General features: G+C 37.8%; 1 protein-coding gene across 18 annotated transcripts in view; it reads left to right on the forward strand.

Moving 5' to 3' along the window:
* Window positions 1-13,848, forward strand: part of PDE4D (phosphodiesterase 4D) — a 1,946,032-nt gene that overhangs the window by 1,546,620 nt on the left and 385,564 nt on the right. The gene's annotated exons all lie outside the window — the stretch shown is intronic.

The raw sequence follows: 13,848 nt of genomic DNA on the forward strand, positions 1-13,848 counted from the left end.
TACCTTTATTCCCTGCTGTAGCCGGGAGAGATTTTTCCCTGGCTGGCTTGCAGCTGTTAGGTCTTTGCAGATGGCCTTTGGCATTTTGAAAAGAAGAAATGGTATTCCTTCTTTAACTCATATAGCATCTGTCAAAATGTATGTATCTGTGTGAAGTATGGGATCATAAAATACAGTCTCTGAGATAGTCTTGGCTATCTTAGGATGGACTAATAGATGTGAGTGATTATAATGGTGAGTTTGATGAAAATTAAAATTTTGTACTTAAAAAATAGTCACATTATTGCTTATTTGGAAATGGAGTCTATCAAGCCCAGTGTGACATAAATTGGCAGTGTCAGTTTTAATAAGCCTTTGAAAGAAAGGGAATATATTTCAGTCCCTCAGGTACAAAAAGGAACCTGAGAAAGTGTGTTTTGAAATTGTCCAGGATATTTCCATGTGGGAGGGAATCAAAGTTGTTTTTTTTTTTTAAGTGAGTTATGATTGACAGTAACAGTGTTTCAAAGTAGTATTTTAATCCTCCATTCCCAGAAGAATTCTAGAAATACTATGAAAAAGCTTCGCTTCCACTGACATTTCCTCAGGACAAAGCAAAAGCTAGTAAAACTGTAATTTTGTTATTAAGTTTACAGTTATCTTAAACTAAACCACTAGATACTAAGAAACTCCTGGGGGAAAGTATATATTTTGTCTCTGCTAGGATGGACTGAGCATTAAGAGTGAAAATATTGATATATAACACAGTTTGGGTTTCTGGTTGGGCAGCCACATCCCATAGACAAATTAGGGCTGACAGAATAATGTGTGTCATTTGGAAAATAATTTAGGAATAAGGTAACTACATCTTGAAAAGTTTCAATATTGTTGAGATTGTAATTCCTGAGTAAAAAGCAATATTCCTAAATTTCATCAACAATAACTTGGATCTGATTATGTCTGAGCACTATGAAATTGATTAGGAGTTGATTGTGTCTTTAACTCCATCATAAAGATTTCTTGTTTATTACATTTGACTGTAAATTTTATTATTTATTGTTACAGTTTTAGAAAACTAAACATCAGAGAAATGAAAGGACACAACTTATGATATATAAATGTAACTTGATTATTTTCTAGTTCTCAAAAATCAAAGATGAATGCACTGTACTTTTAACCTTTATGCTTTAAAATAAACCAACTGCTCAAATTTCATTTTCTTAATAAACATTTATTTTCTTTGTAGTAGATGTATTATATTTTCTTTCTGCTTAATATTTTAGTGCATTTTGAAGTTTTCGCTTATTAGGCTTGAAATCTAATTCAATTCTGCAAGGATTTATTGTATGCCTGCTATTTTCCCAGCAAGGTGGTAAGATTGATGCTTAGTGTTTGAAAAACTATGTGCTCAGAACAGGTCATCTAAAATCTGAAATAGTTACTATGTGATGAATAACTCTGACTTTCACCACCATATTAAAGATAGTCTAACATAAATTCGTTTCTGTTCCTGCCAGGACAAAATGACTTTCTAATGGGGGAGGGGGCTTAGTAACTCTCTCAGGCCATTAGGATTCCATTTATATCTTTTCAGCTACCGTGCCCAGTCAACTGTAAAAACAAGGTCATTGGGTACTTTAGATCCATGGGGTCGTAGTATTTAGAGCTGCAATAAAACATTATAGAATCTCCAGTTGATTGCCCTAATTACAAAGAGGAAGAAACTGAGGCCCAGAGAAGTATCATGAATTGTCCAAGGTCACACAAATGACTTTTATTAAATTAAGAAGCAGTGTATAAATCTAAATGTTGATGTCACTGTGCCAGAATGCAGAATGGGAAAGATCAATCAATCATAATTTATTTGCTATTTCTTCAGCAACATTTATTTATCCATTTATCATTTATTCAGCATCATTCATATGCCTGGTTAGGGATACAAAGACAAAAATTTAACAGTCCCTGCCCTCAAGGAGCTGATACTGCATTGGGAGAAAAAACATAAACGTAAATAAGCATGAATAAAATAAATACAAGGGAAATAGGGGGTAAGCATATAAAAGACAGTGGACTTCACTTGTAAGGTGTCCTTTGAGCAGAGTTTTGAAGGAAAAAAAAGAATTCTAAGAATCAAATGGAAGATAGGAGTACATTTCAGGCATAGGAGGGTAGAGAGCCTGTACAAAGGCAAGGAAGAGATATAGGAGGTGGACTTTTGTGGTAAATGAAGTGTCATATGTAAGAAACGTCAAAGATGTGGCTTCGTGAGAAAATAAAGTGTGGGACTGAGAATAATGTAGAATTAGAAAGAAATTGGAGCCAAATTGCAAAGATTTTTAAACATGAAATAGGGGAGCTTATTATCTGCTACTAGAGGCAATAGGAAGCCATGTGAGTTTAGAGAATAAAAACTGTAAAATGAGAACTGAGCATCAGCATGTTGTAGGGATGAGAACTCTCTTTTGGGAGTCAGAGGACATGGTGACCCCTAATTCTGGCACTGGAATTTTTACCTGGCCATCTTTGGTCCATCTTGGTCAATCTGTTTAAGTTCTATGAGCTTTAGTTTCTTCATGTGTAAAATTAGGGATTTAGAGTACTTGATCTATAAAATCCCTTCTAGCTTCCATATCCATGATTTTATGAAAACCAAGAGAGTTAAGGGAGGAGATGGTGAAGACCTCAGAACTCCAAAAGGTTCAAGTTAGCAGGCCCAGGTGAACCACCTGCAAGAGTGATGAAAGACATGGTAAATGTGACTGCTGAGATACTCCGTGATAATTGCAAAGTCCTAGCAAACAGGAAAAGGGTACCTACCTACAGTTATGGAAACGGGTTGTGTCTTAGTTTAAAAAAAATGAAAAAGGTAGATTGTTTAAACTAAATGTATATTATGACTTTATCATATGACTATATATTATGATTATATTCTATGGCTTTTTATGATTATTGGCAAAATTCTAGAATGTCTTATTGAAGGAATATTTATTGAACATTTAGAAACAGAAGGAGTGATGCCGAAGAACCATGTTCAGCTAAAATTTCATTTAGTACATTTAAAATTTGGCATCGTTACAGGAGTAAATTATCATAAAATAAGGCAGATTTTTTTTTGTTGTTGAGTCATTTCACTTGTATCCTATACACACACACACAAAACACAAACACACATGTTCTTGTTGTTTTTCTGCCATTTCAGTCACGTCTGACTCTCATGACCCTGTTCGGGGTTTTCTTAGCGAAGATATTGGGATAGTTTGCCAGTTCCTTCTCCAGCTCATGAGCCACAGTAGTGGTCAGTGAATTAATATTTACCTGGAAAGAAGTCTCTAGTATAGTGCCTTTAAACCTGTGTTAGGAGGTTTACAAAAGGTTAGGAGACTTATAAAATTATTGTACAAGTTTCACAAATTCATATGTACTGAGCTTTTTCATTTTTCTTTTCATTAACAAAAAACACTGACTCAGTATAAGAGATAAAGATGTCTTCTGTAGACTGAGTAAATCTCATTCTCTTATACATATACAGATGCATACACACACACGTACACACCTATGTACAAAAGCTATATTATTGTGGCTATACCATTATGATTTGCCAAAAACACAAATTACTTTAAGGAGTTAGCAAAGTAATTTTTGTCATAAAATATTTTCTTAATCCAAGTATACCAATAAAACAATTACAAACATGCCATGGGGCTGAGAATCTTTAACATTTTTTAAAATGAAAAAAGAGTTCTTATACTTGCAAAGGTTGAGAACTACTTCTCTGCAGGGATGCCACAGGGATCTGTCCTTGGCTGTCTTCTGAGCAATAACACAAATTCTGCAAATGATGAAAAGCTTTGAGAAGTAGGTAGCCCGTGGGATGACAAAATGAGGATCCAAGATGATCTTACCAGGGTAAAACAATGGACTTCATCCACTAAAATGAAACTTACACTTAAGTACTTTACTTTAAATACTTTAAATCTTAAATACTTAAATATTAACTACTTCAAAATTTATACTTACATGCTTATTAAGTATGAGTATACCTTCAAACAATGAAGTTTGGATTGATCATCTAAATGCTTTGCAAATTTTGTGTCATTTGATTCTGCATAACCTTGGAAGGTAGGTGCTACTACTATTCCCATTTTAAGTTTGAGAAAACTGAGGTAGACATAAGTTAAGTGACTTCCCCAGGATCACCCAGCTAGTAGTATCTGAGACCAAATTTTGAACTCAGTTCCTCCTGACTCCATTCTATCTATGGTCTGTAAGTTGCCTCTAATAGTAAATGGTCATTGCAATGCCTGAAAAATTTATCACCCATCATCTGGCTTCTATTAAAAAAATCTTTTTGGCTTGGTATGACCTAACAGATTTAGGGAAGTTTTAGAATTTTAGGGGTAGAAAAGGATTTTAGTGATCACTTAGCACTTAGAACAGTGCCAGGTGCTTAGTAGGCACCATAGAAATGCTTATAACTTTCTCCCTTCCTCTTCCCCACTTCTGTGAACTCATTCCTTTTTCAGTTGAGGAGTAAAGGAATAGAGAAATAAATCCTATCAACCAGTTAATGATGAGTTGATCCTGGAACCCTAATCTTCTGATCTAGTGTTCACCTTTACCTTGTTGCCTCCCTTAGTGAGTTGGGATAGGTGGTATCAGAGCAGATTGTGGAACCCCTTGAACACCTGATCTCAAAGTTTATGAATCTTTAATAAGGCAGTAAACCTTTGAATTTTTTTTTTTTTTTTGCAAAGGACTGATTCATTGACCACCCTGGCAAGAGCAGAGCTGAATCTTCTCTGCTTCTTTTCCATGCTGTCTCACACAAAGCAATCTCTCCTGCCACCATCATAAAAAACCAATGAGGAACATCTCTACTGTTCAGTTCCTTATCATTCACAATAGGAATTTGATGATCCCTTGAAAAACACTATAAAATATAGAAGAAATGGAAAATGACTTACTTTTGCGGAAAGTGACTGTTGATAATCTGGAACCAAAAATTCCCTTCAATATACTGAAAAAACAAATTTGGTATATGACCATGAAATTCATGGTTTCCAATCGGTATGCCTACTACAGTCACCTGAGGGGCCTCCACCTTGGGAGACAGCATTGTCAGCCCATTTTCATAATAGCATGATTCTTTTTAAGACAATAAATGGAACTCATTAGAAAGATTTCCATCCCCTGGAGGCTATGTCTTTAGTATCTTTGTAATAGATGCTAATAGGACTAAGCAGTGATAGAATTTGTATGATGGAGTGGAAATAACAGTAGGTTGTCAGAAGACCTGCGGTGGAGCTTTGGCTGAGCCAGAGTAGTCATATAGCCTTGGGCAGGCCTCTGAAACTGTCTGAGGATGAGTTTACTCTACTACAATCTAGGAAAAACAATCCCTGTCCCAACCCAACAAGAATTTTTTCAAGGATAAAACAGAGATGAGGACTTATTAGGATTTCATTGGCAGAGGTAACTCTTAGGTACAGAGTCCTACCACCATTTCAGTTTGGTACCTTTTCTGCAATTTCTGTTCTTAGAGAATTGTCTAAAACTCTGAGAACTTAAATGTTTTACCCAGGCTTATGTTACATTATATATCATCCATGTGCACCTTACCTAATAAATATGAAATGGAGCCCTTCTGAGGTCAGGGACTATTTTTATTCCTATTTTTGATGTCCTAGTGTGATGCTTGACACAGAAAAGGTCATTAATAAATGCATATTGAATTAAATTGGATTTATGGAAATTGTTATATAAATATGAGTTATCATTATTTTATGTACCTTATACATAGTCAGCGCTTAATAAACATTCATTGAACTTACGCTTACATTGGCAACAACACAATGATGATTCCTCCATATTTTCCACTGAAGCATCCTGATCCCATAGTCAAGAAATTCAGGTTACATACAGAGCAGTATGGCAAAATTTGTTTGTTAGTGATGTTATTATGAACTTTCAAAGTTGTTAAGAAAGAAGTCTATTCCCTCTGCAAATAGTGCATCAAAGAGTGAACATAAAAGGAAAATGATTGAGCATTCCAGTATTTATGGGATCAGTCATGATTAGAAATTATGAAAGAAAACTGCCAGGCCTAGAGGCCTGTGGGCTACCCGAGTCTTTCTTACCTCACCTCCCGAGGTCTTCGGCTGGCCACGCCGGGTGCGCATATGAGAGAAAGGACGTTCCAGAGTCGAACAAGGGTTGAGCTTTATTTCAGGGTCTCGGTTACAAGTGCAGGGGATTCTTCCTTAGGAGGGAGAGAGAGAGGGATCTCCCAAGGAGGCAAAGATGTTACAATAAGAGATTGGAAATAGAAGTATAAGTGAGGAGAGAGGGGGAGGGGAGAGAGGAGAGAGGAAAAGCGGAGCCTTGTTGTCCTGTCCGCTCCGGGCCCCTCCGCCCAAGAGAACTTTCAGGCTTTCCTGATCCTACTTAAACCCTGCAGCGGCATAGTTTGCATCTGAATACCGTGCCTGTTAGGTAACTAGGTGTGCTCCAATCCGGGACAATCTCGAGGGCGGGGAGAGCTCTCTCCCATCACGTTTCTCACGGGAAGAGGTGGAAATACACGAGATAGCTTGGTTCACCTCGATTCCCAGTCGTTTCCTGGGGGGTCTCGTGAGAACTCTAAGATTTAGAAGTTCCCACCTTTACCCGCCCGAGACTGTCCACATGGAATTGAGCTTCCAACCCTAGCAGAAAACATTTTTTAAAATGTTTGCCAGAACTTAGTAACTGCTTAGTAATTCATTTAAATTTAACTATAACCATGTAGGACAATAATTCCACAAAAACTTAGAAATGCTGATATTGGTGTAGTGACAGTATTTGTCTGACAAACTATTCCTACTATGAGAGAGAGAGCTAGCCTCAAGGTAAGAAGACTTGCGTTCAAGTCCTGCCTGTCCCACATGCGGGCTGTATAATCCTTGTCGGCTCTCTGCCCTCTCCAGGCAACGCTGTAACATGGTAAGTTGCCAAGCAGATCTGCATCGGCAAAGAAAATTCTCATTCAGAGTTCACTATATCAATGAAATAAAAGGGATAGACTAAATCTACATTATTCAACAAAATATATTGGGGGGGTTAGGTGGTGCAGTGGGTATGGCGTGCTGCGTCTAGACTCAGGAATGTCCAAATGTAGTCTCAAACATTATTTGCTGGTGACCCTGGTCAAGTCACTTAGCCCTGTTTGGCCTTGATTTCCTCGTCTGTCAAATATACTAGAGAAGGAAATGCCAAACTACTCCAGTATCTTTGCCAAGAATACCCAAATGGGGTCACAACTAAAAAACAGTGAACGACAGCAAGTATTGTGGTAGGGAAAAGAAGAGAGGGGAGAGTGAGTAAGAAAGGACAATTACATAAACCTAGTAATTTCATTTAAAAACTCACAAACATGTTCAGATATCAAATGAAAAAAATGAGCTTTGGAGAAATTAAATACTGAAAGCACTTATTACCTGCTCTCTACCATGAAAAAATAGACTGATTTTTTAAAAGACTTTAAACAGCAGCAAAATTTCTAGGTAAGAAATGAAAATCTAGAATACAGATGTTCCATCAGCTGTGTTGCCCTGGCCCAGTCTCCTTATTCTCCATGGGCTACTATTTGGTCCTTCCCATCTGGAGGACAGAATTGATCATTGGGTTATTGTTACCAAAACTCTCCTTTGCCTCCTGCCCCGAGTAGGTGAGGGATGCTCTGAAGTAAAGAGGTTGGCTTCATCCTGTTTTAGGCCTAATTATTCTGTTATAGCACTGAAATGTTAAACTTGCCTTCTCATTGAAGAATATATCCTGCCATACCAGGAATGTTGGTTTACTAACTCTGAAAAAAAAAAAAGTATCCTCCATTTTGTTTCCTCACTTAGAATGTAAACCCTTGAGGGGCTGCTTTATTTAGTTTTGACATTCATAGGGCCTAGCACAATGCTTGGAACATGGTATGGACCTAAAAAACTCTTACTAAATTGAATCCCTAAGAAATATTTATACCTAAAATTGATATTTTAAATAGATATTACTAGTAAGTGTTAAGTTGGAAAGACATTTATTTTTCCCTTTGTTCATAAAATTGCTTTCCCTTGAATATCAATTGTACTTCCTATGTGACCATGAGCACTTAGCTCCCTTAAATTACTGAGCCTTTGTTTCTTTACCTGTAAAATGGAGTCATATGGGATGTTATTTTTTACTTATTCATGGAATTGTTTTCTTTTGAATACCAGTTCTGAAATTCCATCTCCTAACCTTCAAGTGACCTTTATGTTCTACTCCAAAACCTTTTCTCTAATCTATCTACTCCAGAAGTATTCTTCCCCCACCTTCTACTTTACAACATAATTCAAGATCTTTATGTCTTGGTTTCCAAAAAAAAAATGCTTCAGAGAACAACTCATGGTCTTCTTTCAGATTTGGGGGGATTTTAAGACTAACTTTTGACCTCTTCAGTAGGGCTCTTTAGGGGGAAAAAAAAAATCTTCAATGGTTCCATCTTTTGGAGGAAGAAGGAAAAAAGTAGTTAAACCTTATGCTTTATTACAAAAGAAAGGCTGGTATTTGGAGAGGACTAACCAAAATGTTAAGGAAAGAAGAAAAAAGTACTGATTATGAGCGGAGCATAGCCTGTACCACTTGGATCAAGTTAAACCTAAAGGCAAACATCCTAAGGACAATGAGTGCTTTAACGAAGTTCCAAAGAGTGAGATTAGAAGTAATTGGAAATAAAACTAAGGAAGGCAGAATTTGACCAGAGTAGTAGAGAAAGATTCTCTAAGCCAAGTGAGAACTCCTGTGCATGTTACAAAAACACTCACTGAACTCTGTCTAATAATAATGGCTCCTGTTTCTGAGGCTCTATGAAGTTTGTATAGCACCTGCCTCTCAACAGCTTTGTGAGATACACATCTGAGATTTTCCTTTCCTGGTTCTTCTTTACAGACTTTCCAAGAAGAAATGAACACAGACACAGAGACACACAGACAGACAGACAGACAGACAGACAGACACACACACACACACACACACACACACACACACACACACCCCTATGCATTTATGCATTTATAACCTGAATAAAAGGCTACTGAGTGTTAGGAGCAGTCCAGTAAAACTATTCTTAATTGAAATGCAGGGACACTGAGGCACCGAGAGCCTAGGCAAATGAGTTAACATCTTCCTACTTCAGTTTTCTCAGCAAAATGAAGATAATAGTAGCACCTCATTCATAGCACTTGTGTGGATCAAATGAGATTATATTTATAAATAACATTTAGCACAGTCACCAACACACAGTTGGTTTTTTTTTTTTTTTCCCCTCTCTCTCCTTCATGGCTAGAGGTAAGAAGCATATTCTGGAGATGTTGTAATAGTAGAAATGTCCAAATTTAGCAATGAGTGAATGAAAGAAATAAGTTAAGGGATGTCACCCAGTTTTCATTCTTCTCAATTTGGATTCTTCAGAGTTTAAGGTGGCAAATAATGTGCAGGAACATCCTATCATCAATAATATTAGAGTGAGCCTTGGTTTCTGGGAGAAGGTTGGGATCACTGGATACACCATTAAGTTTTTCTAATGCAATCCATCCTCTTTCTTCCTCTTATTCAGTTTTGGGCTGAGCTCATTATTTTTCTATATATTTCGTCCATGATATTCATACTGATAGACTTCCCATTTAAAAGTTATGTCATAATCAGTAGCATAATGTGGACGATAGGCATTCTGCCTCCACTTGTGGATAATTGTACTTCAAGAGTGGTGGACGCTCTCCCTAAGGAGGCTTTATGATATTCCAGGGCTTGATGCATTCAGCACAATGTGATCCGCAAAAAGGAGAATCAATTGTGGTAGTAAATCAACTGGGTGATAGGACAAAGATCTCATCTGTAGAGAAAGCACAGTTAGGTCAATATTTATTGACTGATAAATGTGTGACTCTTAGCATTTTCTGCCTCCTCTTTTGTATTGAGGTCATTGCAGAAGCATGGGGGGTTACATACATGACTGAAGGACATTTTATGTTTTTCCTTTATTTCATGTATTCCCGGGGCCAAAGAATTCATCAGCAAGTGGTCAGCACACTGTACTTAGCATCTGTATTTACCCTGGCTGACACAGTCAGTCACCAGGACTATTTCAAAATCTTTTCGGATTTTTAGAACCTGCCCAAGCTTGTCTCTGCTGGCCAAGCCTTCACGAACCAAATACAAGTCATTCCAATGGTGGTGACAAGTGGGTGCTAAATCTAGTCTCCCTTGTGAGAAGCAGCATAATGCAAGGGATAAGACAGGGAACTCGAAATCAGGAGACCTCAGTCCTTGTCCTGGCTACTAACGGGTTGAATGTATTTCTGTTGTCTCATCTACAAAATGAACAGGAATCAAGGAAATAATGTTAGGCCCCCTCCAGCCCTAATTTCTAGGATTTTGCATTCACATGAATGAATTTGAAAAGTGATTGGCAGAGTTGTATAAAGGTGTTTGATTTGGGTGCCAAAAACTAGAGAAAAATGAACTTACATTTATGGAGATTGTACTCTTCATCAGTGTGGCTTCATTTATATTGCATTTCAACCTACTAAGTTAGTTGACCTTCTATTTCATCACATACACACAGAATCTATCTGAGAACTTAAATCACGAAAGGAATCTAATGATGGTTTAAGTGAATCCCAGAGTGCATCTTGAACTTGTATGTCCACTTAAGAATTAAAGAATGTGGGTCCCAAGGACAAATGGAGGTAATTAAAATGCAGAGCATATCACAAATTCAAGAAGTTTGGGAATCAAAATTAACAGCAGCATTGTGTTGCAGTAGGAGGCTTTTTATTTGGAGGGGGCCAATGAATTTGTTGACGTTTGCTTCTAAAACCCAGCCTTTGTGAATTTATACTAACATAGAGAATTCAAAAAAATTATTCCTACAGATTAAAGAAAAAACCTGGGTTCAAGGTGACATTAGTCCACTTTATTCGTCTACTGTCATGCTATGAATGATGAGTTGTGGCTGCAGCTGGTGTTCAGTCCTTTTCAGCAGTGTCTGAGTCTTCATGACCCCCATTTGTGGTTTTCTTGGCAAAGGTCCTGAAGTGGTTTGTCTTTTCCTTCTCCAGCTCATTTTACAGATGAGGAAAGTGAGGCAAACAGGGTTATGTGACTTGCCGAGGATCACACAAATAGTAAGTGTGATTTGAACTCAACGTCCATCTTCCTGACTCCAGGCTGTGATCCAACTCTTGAATCTATCCACCACATCACCTAGCTGAACCAGATTATGGCTACAGTGCCCATAAATGTTGTTTCTAAACTTTGTTATTTGAACTGCTACAGTTGTTATTTTGTTTTTATACTCAATTCAGTACAACAACATTTATTAAATGCCTTCCTTGGGTGTGGCACTGTGATAAGTCCCTGGAATGTAACAACTAATAATAGCTGACATTCCTATAGCACATAGAGCAAAGCGCTTTACAAATATTATTTCTTTTAATCCTCACAGCAAACCAATGAGATAAGTGCTACTATCGCCTTTTATACAGATGAAGAGAGAGAGGCTAATGGAGATTAAAGGACTTGTCCAAATTACAGAATTAGTAAGTGTGCGGGGCAGGAAAGTCAGTCACTAAATCCACAGTCAACAAGCATTTGTTTAAGCATAAGACTTTAAAATGTGTCAGGGACTGTGTGCCAACCCCTACAGATACAAAGAAAGGCAAAAATAGTCCTAGTCCCCAAGAAGATCCCATTCTATTGGAAGAGATAACATGCAAAAAACTATGTATGTACAAAATGCATGCCACACAAATGGGATGTAATCTCAGCAGTGTGGTGACCAGGAAAGACCTTTGGCAGGAAATGGAAATTGAGTTGAATTTTGAAGGAAGTCAGGAATTGAGAAGTGAAAGCATTGTAGGCATGGGATACAGCTTCCTCCTCCCCCAAGAGCCCACCCATAGAGTCAGGAAATGGTGTATTTGTTGGATGTGAGCAGTAGAAGTCAGCTTATGATGATGAGACCTAAAATGTGAGAAACTGACTAAAGTTTCAGAAGACTGGAAAGGTAGGATGAGGCCAGGTTGTTAAAGGGTTTCAAAGTCAAACAAAAGATTTTGAATTTGATCCTGTGGGTAACAGGGAGGTATTGGGATTTACTAAGTGGCATAAGGGTAGTTCATAGTCATACCTATGCTTTAGGAAGGTCACTTTGGCAGCTGAGTGATAGATAGACTTGACATAAGGAAACCAACCAGCAGACTAATGTAACAGTACAAGGATGAGGTGATGAGGACCTGTACCTGTGTGAATAGAGAAAGGGATGTATAAGACAGTAGAAACAAGAAGACGATGACAATGTGGCCATGTGGAGTGAATGCAAGTGAGAGATGGAGGGTGACATTAAGGGTAAAAGTCTGGGTGACTGGGAAGACAGTGGTGCCCTTGATTATACGGGATGCTGGAAAGAGGAGAATGCTTAGGAGTGAGGGAGTTGAAGGGATGAAGACAACAAGATGATTAGTTGTGTTTTGAACATGTTACACATCTCAGATGTCTCACTGATACTTAATCATGCAAGACTGGCAGTAAGGAAGGAGGTAGGAGCTGGACTAAAAGATTTGAGAATTATCTGAATAGAAATGATCACTGAACCCAAGGGAACTGATGAGATCAACAAGTACAGAGCAAGACTGGAGGAGAACCCAGGACAGTGCCTAGAAGTCTTCCTCATTCTAATCCCAGCATTAAACAATGCCTGCCCTTAAGGAGTTTATATGAAGAGCATGGGGTGGGATGGGGACAGGAATTAGATGAGTGTAACACATGAGCTCTAGTAACAACTATGCCGACGTAAAGTTACAATGATAGATGAGATTTTATGTGTGTGTGTGTATGCACACACACACATATACATATACACACATACACATATATGTTAAGGACATGCATAAGGCATGGGGGTGGACGTTTCCTTGGAGGGGGACAAGATATACTCAACTTTTCAAACATTTTTCTCCTTTCTTTAGCTGATAACAGTATTTGGAACACTGGACAAAATAGAGATTGGCTAAATACAATTAATAGCATCACTAAAACTTAGCACTTATTACTGCCTTCCTACACTTTCCCCCTCCCCCCTCCCAAGCCTGGGACTCTAAATCTAGGGCTGATGACAGTGGCCCCCTGCTGTTTCCCACGCAAGCTGTTTCATCTCTGTAATTATGGGAAATTTCATTTTTTCCTCTTGCCTGGAATGCTCTCCCTCCTCATCTACACTTTCTCAGTTCCCTGATTTCCTTCAAGTTGCTTCTGTTACATGAAGTCTTTCCTAAGCCTTCTTAATTTTAGTACTTTCCATATGTTGATAATGTCCAGTTTATCCTGGATATATATTGTTTTATATCATACATAGTTCCTTGCATGCTGTCTCCCCCATTAGACTGTGATCTCTTAAGAGTAGGGACTATCCTGTGCCTTTCTTTGTATACCCAGTGCTTAGCACAGTTTCTGACACATAGTAGGTGCTGAATGAATGTTTATTAACCTGCCCTGTCCCATTATGTAATGAACTTGATGTCATTAAACCCTTTCCCAGAGAACAGGGACAGGGATATTCTAGAAATATATTTTGTACACCTTATTGAAAAGTGCAATGGGAAAAGCAGAAATTGGTATCTGTATATATCAATAATATAACTTATATTTTAGTCATAATACTGCCAGAAATATTTTTTGTTTATTGAACTTTATAATAAATTCCAACATTTCTAGCTCAGAGAGAGAAACATCCAAACTGACAGTCTCCATCACAAGACTTTCTGAGAGGTTTCATTTATAGTAGCAAAGTTATAATATGCTAAA

The sequence above is a fragment of the Notamacropus eugenii genome, chromosome 4 (genome assembly GCF_028372415.1).
Source record: "Notamacropus eugenii isolate mMacEug1 chromosome 4, mMacEug1.pri_v2, whole genome shotgun sequence".
NCBI lineage: Eukaryota > Metazoa > Chordata > Mammalia > Diprotodontia > Macropodidae > Notamacropus > Notamacropus eugenii.